This window comes from Pollicipes pollicipes, unplaced genomic scaffold (assembly GCF_011947565.3).
Source record: "Pollicipes pollicipes isolate AB1234 unplaced genomic scaffold, Ppol_2.1 Scaffold_3447;HRSCAF=4054_pilon_pilon_pilon, whole genome shotgun sequence".
NCBI classification, from domain to species: Eukaryota; Metazoa; Arthropoda; class Thecostraca; order Pollicipedomorpha; family Pollicipedidae; genus Pollicipes; species Pollicipes pollicipes.
In genome coordinates, this window is record NW_023596297.1 from 32,945,692 (window position 1) to 32,957,064 (window position 11,373).

Consider the following 11,373-nt stretch of genomic DNA (forward strand, 5'->3'; position numbering starts at 1 on the left):
CCGCTCGGTGACGTCACCGCCGTTTGTTGCCGACGTCACGTCCTCGCGGCGCGACGGACCGGAAGGGGTCGCCATCGGCCCCGAGAGGTCCGGCACTTGTGGGGATGACTGGCGCGGCGCGGCGGTTCCGGGCGGCGAGACAGCTTCCGTCGACCTCGCCGCCCCGGTCGGCTCCGCCTCTCCCCCGGCCCCGGTCAGCTGGCTGTCCGAATCAGCCGCAGGCACGGTCGGCGTCGGGCTGGTAACAGCATGGCCGGACGGCCCCGTGGGCGTCGTTCCATGACGCTCAGCGAGGTTGGTGCCGAGTCCTTCGATGTAGCTGCTGTCTGTACCAGTGTTCTCGTCGTAACCTCTCTCAGTGCCGGGTCCGAGCGTCTCACTGTCGCCTGTCTCGGTACTGGGTCCCAAACCCTCACTGTAGCCTTCCGCTGTACTGGGTCCCAGACTTTCACCGTAGTCTGCTTCAGTGCTGGGTCCGAAGGTCTCACTGTAGCTTGTCTCGATACTAGACCCGAAGCTCTCACTGTAACCTGCCTCGACACTGGACCCGACAGCCTCAGTGTAACCAGCCTCGGTGCTGGGTTCCAGGCCGCCACTGTAGCTTGCTTCGGCACTGGGTCCTTCACTGTAACCTGTATCGGTACTTTTTCCGGTATTTTCACCGTATCCTTCTTCGGTAATTGGTCTGAGTCCCTCGCTGTCCCCTGGAACAATGCTAAATCCATCACCGTACCCCGCCGTAAAACCATGTATGGATCCTTCACTGGAACCTGCGGCAGTACTGAACACATCGTTGTAGCCTCCTTCAGTGGTAGCGCCGAGCCCCTTTGCTCCATCTGTGCTGTCCTGGACTCCACCTGCTGCGGCTGCAGCTGTGTCCGTGAGTCCGTTATCTCCGGAAGTGGACGTGCTGCCACGGCCGGTCGCCGATTCCTCTCCCGCCGTGCTCAGCCCGGAGAATCCCACTGTGCTGCTGGGCTCGGCCCTGGTCCCATCGGGAGTCGCAACCCCAGGCTCTGGGCTCTCTCCCCATACCCAGGAGATGTCGGTGGTGACGCCCTCTGACCAGTTCGCTTCAGTAGCACTCTCTGACGACCCGGTGTGAGTGTCACTCGCGTCTGTCCTTCCCGCGCCGGAGATGTGACTTTCACCTGCCCGTCCAGCTGCGGTGTTATTCTCCCCGGTCCAGGGCACAGGGTTTGTGGTGAGCCCTACCCCAACGGACGCTCCCTCACTTCCCACTTCCGCTTTGCCATGCCCGGATGTGACGCCGTCAGTTGTGACGCCCAGCTCTGTACTGTTGTCATCTGTGGGGCTAAGTGCGGTTGGCCCGTCGCCTGCCGTGCCGCTGCTGTCCGCTGTGACGCCGTCGCCCGCTGTGACGCCGTCGCCCGCTGTGACGCCGTCGCCCGCTGTGACGTTGCTGTCTACTGTGACGCCGTCGCCTGCTGTGACGTTGCTGTCTACTGTGACGCCGTCGCCTGTTGTGACGTTGCTGTACACCGTGACGCCGTCGCCTGCTGTGACGTTGCTGTCTACTGTGACGCCGTCGTCTGTTGTGACGCTGCTGTCTAATGTGCTATTGTCACCTGCTGTGACGCTGCTGTCTACTGTGACGCCGTCGCCCGCTGTGACGCTGCTGTCTTCTGTGAAGCCATCGCCTGCTGTGACGCTGCTATCCACTGTGACGCTATCGTCTGCTGTGACGTTGCTGTCCGCTGTGCTGTTGTCGCCTGCTGTGACGTTGCTGTCTACTGTAACGCCGTCGCCTGCTGTGACGTTGCTGTCTACTGTGACGCCCTCGCCCGCTGTGACATTGCTGTCCGCTGTGACGCCGTCGCCTGTCGTGCCGCTGCTGTCCATTGTGCCGTCGTCGCCTGCTGTGGCGTTGCTGTCTACTGTGAAGCCGTGGCCTGTTGTGACGCTGTTGTCTGCTGTGACGCCGTCGCCTGCTGTGACGCTGCTATCCACTGTGACGCCGTCGCCTGCTGTGACGCTGCTGCCGCTGCGGGTCACACCGGCGGCTATGGTGCCATGCTCGGCTGTTCCGTCGGTCCCGATGATCCTGTCGTCAGTTTTGACCGCCTCAGCCGACACGTCGTGCTCCGTCGGAGCGTCACCAATACCGTCGGTTGTGGTACTATCGCCTGTGGCTTTTTCCGTTGTCACGTCAGCTGCGGAGGGATGCTCCAGCGGAGTGGCACCTGTCACGCTGAGCTCCGTCACAGCACTCTCAGGAGTGCTGCCGTGTTCCGTCACACTGCTGCCATATGTGACGCCTTTCTCTGCCACATCACTGTCGTCCGTGACACCTTCCTCCGTCGCATCATTGTTACCCGTAATACCTTCCTCCGTCACGCCACTGGTGTACGTGAAACCGCCCTCTGTCATATCACTGTCATCTGTAATACCTTCCTCTGTCACGCCACTGGTGTACGTGAAACTACCCTCCGTCACATCACTGTCATCCGTGATACCTTGCTCTGTCACACCGCTGTCACCGGTGACACCTTGCTCTGTCATACCACTGTCACCAGTGACACTGTGCTCCGTCATACCACTTTCAGGTGTGACGCTGAGGTCTGTTACGTCACTGACAGCCGTAACACCCTGCTCTATTATGTCACTGTCAGGTGAGACGTTGTTTTCCGTCAAGCCCTCGTCATCCATGACACCCAGTCGTGTCGCACCACTGCCAGATGCAGCGCCATGCTCAGACAGACCCTCATCTGTGACACCGTCCGTTGGGTCGCTATGAGTCGTGACGGCTCGCTCGCTCGTGACACCGCGCCCTGTCACCTCGCCGTCAGCCGTGCCTGCGTGCTCCGCCAGACCATCATCCGTGGCGCTGTGCTCTGCCGAGACGGTGCCGCCGCCAGGCGTAGTACTCTCCATCGACAAAGCGGGCCGACCGCCGTGAGAATCGATGCCACTGGTCTCTGGTCCTCCTGGCACCGTCCGCTCGGACTGCGTGGCCACTGTTGCGCCCGGCGGCCGCTCGCCTCTCCCGCCCTGTCCGGCCGAGGTGGCCCCACTCGGCCGCGGCGGCGGGGTCCGGCCGAGCGTGGAGGAGCCTGCGGAGGAGTCGGTCGCTTCTGTCCCCGTCGGAGGGCTGTCGGTGGGGAGGACCGTGTCTGTGGTCTCACGCCCGTCCGGAGCGGGGCTCGTTGTTGCAGGGATCGGCACCTGGCTGTCTCCGGTTACTGACGAGCTGATCCTGTTTGTGTCTGAATCGTGCTCCGTTGAAGAGGCAACCTCATTCGTTGGATGGTTCTGCTCGGTGGAGGCGCGGATAGGCGCATCTGTTCTGCCCTGACGACCGTCGTTTACACCCGTTGTCCCGCCACCAAGAGGATCTGCAGTTGCATCCCAGTTGCCTCTTCCAGCGCCTCCTGCTCCACCACACGGAACAGCGGTCATACTCGGCATAGGAAACACGGCAGTCGGCCCCGGCGTCCGGCTAACGAGGCCAGAAAAGGCTAATTGCGTGGTCGTGCCAAAGGTGATACACGAGTCTGGCGTCGAACCGACGGCAGCGGACGGACCGGGATACTCGAGTGAGCTGCGTACCAGCTCCCAGTCGACGCTCACCGCCTCCCCAGGGCGCTGCGAGCTGCCTGGACGGCTCGTGTACTGCACCGGCACCAGCACGGGGGTCGCCTCGGGCGCGACGCTGAGCGCCAGCGTGGTGCCGCCCCGGCGCGTCACGACCACTGTGCTCGGCACCACTTTGGTGCGCGTGACGGTGGTGGTGAGCAGCCACAGGACGCCGTCGCCGTCCCACTCGTCCAGAGCCTGGTCGCCGGACGGCATCCACAGGAAGAACTCCTCCATGGCGTGCCGCTGCGGCGGCGGCGGCGGTGGCGGCGTGTCGTCCGGCGCCGCCGCTGGGGGCTCCGGCTGCGACAGCGAGCCGTGCAGGACTGGCGGCGCTGGAGAGGCCGGCGGCGCGGCGGCAGCGCCTGGCGGCGACGACAGCGTAAGGCTGAGACGACAGCGTCGAACCGAAGTACAGGTGTATGAGGGTAGATGTCAGATTAAGATCATGGCACGCATTGATTAGAACGTTTGGAGAACAGTAGACTGGTTTCATACGCGGACAATGTAAAAACCCGAGAGCCAAAAATGTGTCCAAGACGACCAATCATCGCACAAGATATATGGTATATCACGGCTTACCACCAATCAACATGCCAGGCACAACACACCTGTCATTTTTCATTCAAACAGGAGTAGTGCCTGTACAGTCATTATATCCTGCACGTTATTGGTTCTTTTCTTGTCATATTATGACCAAAGCCTGCATGTGGAACAGTATATTTTTATTCGCTTGATCCTGCTCGATGAAATCACGCTAAAAACTAATTCGGGTCGGCCGAAAAGCAAACAGCTGATAAGCCTGCAGCGGTGATCCAGACGTCCGATATGGCCGATCGTTGACGCCGATACACGCGATCCCTCTTTTCTACGCCGGCGGCCACGATAGCATCACATGGGCGCGCTCATGCGTGCTCACGTGATCGCGCGCACCCACACACACAGACAACTGACGGTGTGGTGGAATGCCGCCGGCGACTGGAATTATTCAGGCAGAGTTCATGGGCCTGACGCGCCAGTGAACTGTGGTGAGCCGTGCACGCACGCGCGCTGGGAGCAGGGTCGCTGACCTCAGACACGTGACCACATCTACCAGCAGCAGTGGTCGTCTTTGGAAGATGTGCCTATGTGGGCTAATGGAGCCCTAGAAGATTCTATGGACTTCTATGGAGCTCTGAAATATGTCCTTTCCTTGGTCCTTGTCGGCAAGGCATTACTGAAGGCTGGTCTGCTGGGCTGGCCTGGATCTGCTAAGACCTGGGCTGCTGAGCTGGCTTGGGTCTACTGAGACCTGGGCTACTGAGCTAACCTGGATCTACTGAGGCCTGGTCTGCTGAGCTGGCTTGGATCTACTGAGACCTGGGCTACTGAGCTGACCTGGATCTACTGAGACCTGGGCTGCCGAGCGACCTGGATCCGTGTGTTTATTCATTGATAGACAAACTGGACAGAGTCTGCACTATAGGGTTCGTGGTACAGCTCAAGACCTGACATTAAGACAGGACATAATATCGAAATAAGTGAAATCGGCCGGATCAAAGAAAATCGGGACCACCGTAGGAGATGGGTCTTTACGACCTTTAGCGTGGGACATATCGACAAGCACATGCACTTCTCACATTACGAGCTGCCGTTGATCAACATTATACCAGTCGTACCGCGCGTGACCAACGCAAAACTCGGGGTTCCAAGCTGTTCATAGAGTCTGAGCCGGCGACCCATGCGGTGCTCAAAAGAAGTTGCGGAGGCTCCTCTCAGCTGCGATAGTGGCGCGGTTTGAGCAATAGACGGCATCTCCCATACTTGTATGAAAAGACGACCGGGATGTGTCGAGATGATCGATGGATATCAAGGCCACCAATTAGCCATGAACATGAGTCATGAGTCAATGCACCAATAAACTACGGTGCGATCGATGCTATCGGTGGCAGCACGGACCCCTAGCACGGATAGCCTCTGAGCGGTGCATGTGGGCACGATATGCCCATGGAGGTAGGCAATCTTCTAAGGGGGATCATATGACGTTTTACGACCGGGTTCGTCGGAAAAATCTGGCACACATGACTAGAAATGGATATTGTGGGAAACGACCAAACCGTTTCATTGGCATTTTGCTCCCAAGAGACGGTAAGATAGCTCCAACTGGTGATTCAAGGGAAGTAACACTAACCCATATTAGCAGCCTGGACTCACTTCAACCTCAGGTATTTCGTCAAATGCGACAGTTTAGGCTGAACATATGACCCAAGAGGCCTGCCGCCATGTATGCCATCAATCAAAGAATCAGATATGTGCAAACGGCGATCAGAAACCATCAATATCCTGAAAATGGCATTTTGATCTCTACCATGTGACTCATAAATTGCTCGCAAAATTTTCAGAATTTTCCAAATCGTTCGACAACTTCCGGACCCTTAAGCGTCCGCGATAACAGTCGTATACCTTCCAAAGCGCCATTGTCACAATCGAAGGGTGGTCTCACCAAACAGACACCGTTATGTTAACAAAGTTTAGAAATAAAGGTGGGATGATCAGTTTAAACAATCTGTGTATTCCTCTGAACCACACGACATGTTATGGCCGATAATGATCCATTAAGTGGAAGCTGATGCGTAAAATACTGTTCTCCTGTTTTCAGACATGTTGATTGTGGGTTCACAGGCTTCCACACATATTTTCAATGATAGGAGCCACAGTCGTTTGGGCTCGATACTTACAGGTTGGCCCTCTTGAACTTTATTGTGGGGTCCATGTAACCTCGTACACGTTGGCTTCATTGGCGCAGGGTCAAACCAGTGAATGTATTACGTCGAAAGTAAATAGCAAAGAAGGGAACTTGGAGCGTCTGTCCTAAAAAAATACATAACCGTAACTTATGACGACCTTAGCTTAGCTTAGACCTTAGCTTATAACGTCATATATCTTACCCTGGCCTGGCGCCGAAACGTTTATCTTGCTCGAACATGCATAATTGACGACTGGACGCCTGCTGAATGTGTCGCCCACACGATCAAGAGCTTACGAGATTTGTTGGGCACGCTATCCGCAACCAATTACTGTAACGCAATGTTTGCTAACATACTACTACATGGAAGACGTCGAGTTCGTTCCACCAAATTACTTCTGCAATTTCTACGCTCAATGCCCTTATCTTTGATTATCAAGAGATTTTCCGGTCACACAAAGAAGAAAAAAAATCGGTGTCACAGCATTCATACTATTGCACCAAAATCTTGTAGGTATCAAATTAATGTTTTTCCCAAATCCAAAAGCAAGGCCACGGGAGTGTACGGGTGGCTTTTGCTTCTCATGGCGTGACCGCGTATAGAACATACATGGAAGCTGATCCGTTGTACATGTTTATGGTTAACGGCTTACTGTTAATATGTTTTGTAAAAACTCAAACTTATGAAACAAACATGCTTACCTCAAATCATAGCCAAACGCACACATAGATGGTAATGTAACGTAACGACAGCATTTTCAGGTACGGAGGGCACAGATTTGTACGAGGATACATTCTTATTCTCATTGAGAGGAGCACCTGCAGATTTCTGTACAATTCCTTTTGACGATTTTAATCGTGCTCTTGACAGGAAATACTTCATCATTTTGAACCCCCCAGCGCACCTATTTAAGAAGGCGAAAATCTTTCCTTCAGAGTAGCGTTGGTTGGTACCAAAGGCGCAGACCCTTCTGGGTCCGTATGCGACTTACCACAGCATGCCAGCCAGCCGACCAGGAAGATCTTTACGACGACCTGCATCGCTGCTGACGCGCATGGTCTCAGGTCACCTGACCGGGCCCTGGGGGCATGGCGGGGTCAGCCACGTGGGTCGGGTGTCACCAGAGCATCTGCGACCGCACGCGCGCCTACTGCCGGCCGCAAACTCGCCGGCTCGCTCAGAACGCCACCCCCTGCGGGCATCGGCCGCCATTGATCCGCCGTTGCTATGGAAATAACAGGTCACAAACTTCCAACACTTGACGAATGCAGGTGCCAAAAGCGAAGCGGGCAATGCGAGGGGGTAGTGCGCTGAGGCGTGATTGCAGTTCACAGTGATAACGCGTCGATGGCGAGATGATGGATCGTAACGATTATCGGTCGCAGGCAGGATCGGCCAGCGACGTTGTGCTGCTGTCACCACGCGCACGAATAGGGCGGCCGTTGTGTTTCCCCACAGTGGCAAGTGAGGACACACGCGCTCGGGCGGGGGTCAAATTGACCCCCGAAAGGTTTTCCGGAATGGTTTCCGAATGGCGCAGCGTAGCCGCACCAAATTTGCGTGGCTGAACAATTAAAAGTGAGGTGAAAATAGCTGTAGCAGTTGTACATGTTTCCACATCCTGTAAATTTGGTATCTCTAGCTCTCTTCGGTCTGGGATCTCAGGGGGTCAAATGGCCTCCCGCCCGAGCGAGAGGCATCCAACCGGCCACCCCAGGCGCGTGTTAATCTCCCCTTGATAACATAGCTTTCGTCTAATTTCCCAAAGTGAGCCTGACATGTTTGACAGTAATTATTTAACAAATCGCAACTGCGGGAGCCTGAGAATCAAGGAATTTCGGACGATCCATTCTATTCTCATCGGGTCACCAGAAGCCGCAGAACTTCCATCAGAGCGTAGCTCTGTACTAGTGTACTTCCATCAGAGCGTAGCTCTGGCAGATGTGCGCATGCGCTCATCTGTTAAGCTCTGCGGAGCACGCGCCGCACGGCGGCGGCGGTGCGTTACCTGTTTGGATGATAGAAGCATTGTGTCGCGTTCAGCGCCGCATGGGTGCTGATCGGTCTTCTGCGCGTTGTGCTGCTCACTGCTTCACGTCCGTCCACCTCGCTCCGCTCCGCCACCGTTCATGCACCTATCTTCGTCCGCCACGGGGCGCGTGCGCCGTTGGTTTTGCCTGTGGTCGTTCTCACTGATGTCTGCGGCTGTCTGCCGTGCTTGGGTCCTGTCCGGCTGGCCTCCGGCAATATCTGCCGACGTCTCCAGCAGTCACGAGACAGCGTTACCGCACCGCTCTCTGTCGGCGGCATCCGCACCACCCAGCCCTGGCCGCGACCTGTCGTGACCGGCGGTCACCTGTGATCTCAGCCAGTCCCAGCGCCGCGCACCGCCCGCCACCCACTGCGTGCTGCCGCGCGAGTCCCGTCCTGCCCCTCCCCTCCGGTCCGCTCGGGCCCGCGCTGGCTCACCGATGTGCACCGCACTGCACACCCCTAATCCAACGAGGGGCGGGTCGCGGCTGAGCCCAAGGCCGCGCCCCGGGCGGCCCTCCACCGCGTCGGGCACAATGTGGCCCGCCAGAGGCGGAGCCAGCGCTCGAAATTGCCCAGGAGCGCCTGATGAGCACGGGCGACGCCAGGCTCGGTACTGCGGGTTTCGCTTAAAGGTATACACGGCTTGCTTGACATTGCTAGGGCTACTTTTGACTGGGGCGGGCGAAGAGGCAAACTTGAGCGAGAATGACGGGCGGGGTCATTGAAAATCCCCCGCGACATCCTGACAGATCCGCCTCTGCGCGTCATCCCGCTGGACGGACCAGCCCCATCGCAATTAGAGTGTGCAGTGTTGGGTCGAAATGGAACCGTTAGAGTGTGTCCAGACAGGGAACGTGTGTCCAGACAGGGACAAAGAACGTGTGCTGCCACCGATTTCGTGTCAGTTGCGCAACCCCAGCCTTCAATTGCACGACGGCGAATGCTGACAGCGTGTTGCCGAAATCATGAAACGAGCAGCCTTGCTGTTCAGCGCAGTGCTATTGTCTTTTAATAGTTGGCTCATCGTGAATCAACCAGTTAAGCCCCACAGCACCTAACTGGAAAAATGTCATCGGTCCCCACCATTGAATGTCAGTCAGTTGCTAGAGTGGAAGATGTGATTAGAAAGACAAGGCTAGTAGAAGGGGGCATCGCTTGAGCATAATTCCGTTTCAGCATATCATCACCACGTGACACCACGCTCGCTGACGCTGGCTAATATTTAAATTTGTAGCATGCTCGATGTGCGTGCTTACCAATTAACAGAACATCAAACATGCAGGTATGTGGCAAATTTAGTCAAACATACGTATGCGGTAAATGTAGTCAAACAGCGCGCATCAGACCCGCTATATGTCGCGTGCAACTGCACAGGTAAACACGGGCGAAAAAGTTCAGATCCACCTGATATTTTAGCATGCATTACAGCTAACAAAAAGGCTCTTTGATCGGGCCCTAACCACTGTCTGATGGTCAACATACAGTTCGCGCGGCACAAAGCTTGTTTTGCGATCAATAACTGATGTTAGTGAGTACCGTGAACCGATCAGTGATCAAGTTATATCCCAACTTCATTACAACTTTTAACTAAGGCGAGCAGGGTGAGCACCACGCGCCCACTCGATCTCGTGCCTTCGATCGAAGGCAGGCGGCAAAGCGTCTTGCTGGTGGAAGTCAAACTGTATTGATACTCTACAGATTATATTGATGTACTTCCAAAAACAGCAACACCTGGATCAGCTTAGCTGTTGCGCAGTTCCAAGACAAAACTCAAAACTCGCAATTTCTCCGTACTCAAAGCTTTGCATCAGATATACTTGTGCGGCAATTATTTGCTTGCAAATTTTTAAAAGCGCAAAGCTTCGTGCGGATAAATTTTCGCTACGCAAAGCTATCGTATCTGCAAATTATCGCTCGCGCTATTCCTCGTATCGCATTTCGTGGCATGCACGGATGTTCGTGTCGTAAGTCCTCAAACACGCAATTATTGCATTTTTAGAGCATTTTTCAGCATATCCAATAATTTGCATTACGATTATTCAAATTTGCTTTTCTTTGCCTGAAGGGGCCCAACTGCGTGTAAGTAAGGTGGGAGGAGGTTGGCGTGTAAGCCGTGTATGGTTCTCAAACTCACGGGAGAGAGACGTGCAGAGATGCTTGTTTGGTTTGTATGCCCCAGAGAATTCATGCTTGTTGAAATGTCTTCGGTATTCAGTATACCAGCTTCTTTGTCACAAATCGGTGCTGTAGATCACTTCTGGTACGACAGTTTGCTCAGATGCATTGCCCCTCACCTGAATAGGACAGTTCCTGTCTCATGTCAACCCTCTTTATGTATTATACGAAATCTTTCGAGTTCTTGCTCTTGGATGTCCGACTTGGATTCGGCGGAGGTTGTGCCAACGCTGTGCCATGCCAAGTGGCGAGTTACGTGAGCTGGAGTGCTGTTGATGATTGATAAAAGTCGTCAAGGCACCGCACGACAATTCTATGAAACATACATGAGCGGCCATGAATATGCAATTTGATATCCCTGAATTCGTCTCCAAAGCTATCTATGCATGAATGACTGATGTTTGGTAAAGAGGCACGCACTTAATTTCCTTATGAATGCATCAAGATCAATATGTGGCAACCAATTTTGTTTTGAGAGTGTCTATCGCACGGACCCTGGAGGAAACAAGACGGTGGCTGAAATGTACGCGTGCAGCAACAGCTTGGAGCAAGGTTCGTACCCTCAGGTGCTGTGCAGGTGCACTGCGACGTACCACCAACAGAACACCGCCGTGTGCCGCAGTGACCGTTAACACATCTTTTGTGAACACTGAGTGCCGTTTGATGGTGCAGCGCGAGTCCGGCGCAAGCAGCGCCTCCTGAAGGCAGACGGTAACCGAACAACGTTGACTTAGCACAGCGTGTAACTCTTGGGCACTGGGTCAGAAGCCCCTACAAATCCGTTGTAACATGGCGTGCGTAAAATGGGGGCTTATAATCATAGCGTTAAGAAAACATAGAC

At 55.1% G+C, this 11,373-nt stretch overlaps 1 long non-coding RNA gene across 1 annotated transcript; it reads right to left on the minus strand.

Moving 5' to 3' along the window:
- Positions 1–3,891: 3,891 nt before the first annotated feature.
- On the minus strand, positions 3,892–8,521 carry LOC119091281 (uncharacterized). The gene is made up of 3 exons (XR_005093395.1): positions 8,332–8,521; positions 7,315–7,403; positions 3,892–3,962 (listed from the first exon to the last, which is right to left on the minus strand). It is a non-coding gene; the product is annotated as an uncharacterized LOC119091281 (long non-coding RNA).
- Positions 8,522–11,373: the final 2,852 nt, after the last annotated feature.